Source organism: Morone saxatilis, unplaced genomic scaffold, assembly GCF_004916995.1.
Source record: "Morone saxatilis isolate NCDOM2014 unplaced genomic scaffold, NCSU_SB_2.0 Contig19, whole genome shotgun sequence".
Lineage (NCBI taxonomy): Eukaryota > Metazoa > Chordata > Actinopteri > Moronidae > Morone > Morone saxatilis.
Window position 1 is genome coordinate 23,053,139 of NW_023339751.1, and position 3,684 is coordinate 23,056,822.

Here is a 3,684-nt window from a genome sequence, read left to right on the forward strand (position 1 = left end):
CCGTGTAAATTTATGCGCTTGTGCAAAAACAAACATCTCCGCCCCCACACTCACATCTAAGCCTACACACACATCAAATACACAGGAATGATTATCGGCCTGGTTTTTTTTTTTTGTTTGTTTCAAAAGTGTCTTGTTCAAATCAAATCATTTGACCCACTCATATTTGTCTTTTGCTGAAATTGTCCTATTGTCTGTGGATTTCTGATGATGATGAAGCCCTGGCAGCTGGTGCCCTCTGATGCTGAGATAGTTGATTTTGAGGACTCTGGTCTTTGATCTCAGTGATAACTGCAGGCTAGAGTTACTGCAGTGTAGCCTCTATCCTGTTCTGAAATATAGGGGAAAGTGTGCATGCATGATGGTGGATTTTTGCTAAATAAAACAGCAGATGGAGCTCTAGTGTCTCAGACTGAAGCTGAGGTTCTGTGTGTTTTACTGTTCAATAACACTGAAGTCCCAGTAGGATTAATCTTATCCAGTCTCCATTCGAGTTCAGGCTTCTGACACCATCCTCTCATAATTTTGTTTTCAAGTGTGTGTGTCTTTGGTGCAGTATAATATGGTATTGTGCTGTATTACACTGTGGTGTAAGTGGTGTGGTGCAGCTCGACCCAGCTTTATTTTGCACATGCTCAGGTAATCCCTTGTTCCCTCAGTCTGCCTTTTCACTCAGATCTCTGGTCAGGCAATGAGCTTCCATCAGAGCTCTCAGTACACTTTGGGCTTCAGCACTTTTCAGGTCAGGTCAGTCCATTGCTTATATCCTGCTTCAGTTCCTCTGGGACTTCTTGGTTATTAGTGCTGGGCTGACTCTTTGTAGTGTAGCTGCAGCCAAGCTTCAAACTACATACTTCACTTGTGCTGCACTTGATGACATTTTTTACACTTAAGCCACAGTTATTACCCAGAGTACCCAGCAGTTTCAGTTTGTTTGATCAGGCTCATTTTGAGTTTGGATAGAACATGAGAATAACATTTTAGCATCAATGTTTCTACCCTCCCATTACCATTGTGTTCTGTTGCTTATCAGCCCAGAGCCTGTTACAGCAGAGTGTGTGCCACCTCTTCGTGCCTAATGCTGCTGGGGTGTTTCAGTTTGCACGAGTATCTCTCTCTCTGTGCATGCTGGTGTGTGCTAATGCGCCCCTGGTCTCATAATTAAATAACAGCAGATAAAAGCATTTTGAGTGTTGTAATTGCTCCTCATTATCTGGTAAATGTCACTGACACGTGTTTGTGTGTGTGTGTGTGTGATTACGTATTGCCACATGCTCTGCTGAAGCATAACTTTAAAGATAACACATTGTCCTTTAAAATCTATGAATTTACCACTTAATTGAATAACAAATGACATTATACTGTGCTAACTAGGCATTGAAGAGCTGGCTGTAATGAAAAATTGGGAGACCTGAGACCTTATACTTTACTTTTTATTGTCTTCCATTTGCAACACACATACACCAGGAAAAACAACAATATCAAAATGAAAGAAAAAAAAAAAAACCCAGAATGAATAAAAAAATCAGAAAAAGAATACGTTGGATTGCCATGTCTCTTACAGTTTGTTCTTACACTATTGTAAGTGTGGTAGTCCTTATCCTATCGTTTGTGTGTAGACAGTCCATTTTCATTTCTCGATATTGTTCTTCTTGGGTCCTTATCTTATGAGTCAGCTGTTCCATAACATGTATTTCATTCAAAATTTTCAGCCAAACCTCTTAAGCTTCTCACTTTCCTGTCTAGACAAATGAGTTTCCTGTAATTCTATAATCTGTTATTTATCTTTCCTTAATTTAGTCACTATCTTCTGACGTTTCACAGGATTATTCAGACCATTAACATTCAACCACAATATCTTAATATTATGCTCTGACATTACTGTTTGTGGATTTGTGTGGCAATGTAAACGTAAGGAACAGATATATATGGAACATCAATAACAATGTGACTTCCAAGGAAAAAGGATGTATTTTGCCATTCCTTAAGGTCCCTGTTGGTAGGAGGAGTGTAAAGGCCTCATTACTGTAAGGGCCCTCCTTAGTAGTGGGAAAATACCCACTTATACTAGAATTGTCCAACATTTAGTGCTTATTCAAACCACTCTCTCTGATCGGTCTTACAAACTTAATAATGCTGTGTAGCACAGAGTTGAGGATTTTAAACAAACCCCCACATACAAAAAGAAATATCCAATTAAGTAAAAATAAATATAGGGCCACAAAAAAAAAATAAAAACCTGGGCCACACTTATCTCTTCAGTTTTCTCACTCTGTACCTCGTCTGAACTCTGTCAGCCTCTCGGGCGTGCTGAGCTGCTTTGTCTGAAGCGTCAGTGCATATCCATGGCAACAGTGCATTTAGTCGCTCCTCCGCGGCTGTCACAGCTCTCATCTTCGTTGTCACCATCACCTTGACTCCGCGTCGATTCAGGTCCCTCCTCACATCTTGTTCAAAGTCTTTTAACTCTGTATAGAGTAATGTCAGACCTTCAAGCACAGCGTTTTGGTTAGTGCTAGCTGCTGCATTAGCTTCACCTGACGTTGTTTCCCCGCGGTTGCCATCTTCCCCATGTTCAGCAGACTTAGTTACCTCCGACTTTTCTTGAGTTTTACTCTTTCTTTGAGTTCTTGTTTATCTTCTGACTCCTTTGCAGTTTCCCTCCTCTCATACTTCGTTTAAAAAACAGTTTTTCAGTACTATTTATATTGATAGGAGGTACTTTTACCAAACCGACTAGTAGGAGCTCACCTCTATGCGTCCATCTTGCTAAACACTGCACTGCCTGATCAATAATTTTTTTATGAACAGCACAATAACCCACAGAGAATCCTCACCAACAGCTCTACGGAGCTTTTTAGCCCATTTTAACTCTTTTCTACATTTTGTTTTAAAAGAATAGTTACAGTTTGGTTCTGTTTCACCACTCACTTCCAGCAGCAGCAGACCGCTGTTTTCACCGTTCATAAGCTGGTGAACAGAGTGGAGCATTCAGCAGCTAAAGAGTCATAATTGTTTTCTCAGGAGTTGGTTGAGATCAAAACAGAGCTAAAGGAAGAGTGAATGTAAGTGAGGAAGGATTTACATTCATCAGGTGGACATGAACACAGCTCCAAATAAATGCTAATTTTGCTCTGTGTCTGCTGGATGTTTAAATAGGAAACTCTTTGCTAACATAAACAGAAGATGCAACTTTAACAATATGAATCGTAATTAGTTCATAATGAATTGTCTCCTATATTATCCTAGGGAAATACTATCCCTATATATCTAAACCAAGCATCATTAGCCATATTCTACGTGTCCTTTAAGGCACTAGGATAATTAAACCAAAGAGCAGCCCATTCCTCTTCATTCCACTCTTCGGTCTTGATCTTGTACCTTAACACTGCCTCGTTCACATCTGTGGAGCTCAGAGGTGCCTGAGGAGCAGGAAGCACTGCTTCATCAAGGCCATAATCTCTCCTTTACTTCCTTACACTCACACACATAGCCACACTTAAGGGGGAGTGCTTACTTCAACTTGAAATATCCAGCTCTAGGTCCAGTGGCAGTCCAAAACAGATAGATAGTAGATATTCTGGAGAAGATTAAAACTACACAGTTGTAATAATGTTTGTTCAGATTGCCCGCTGTTATCATGATAACTCTCCTTTACAATTTTTTTTTTTTGTTTTTTGGGGG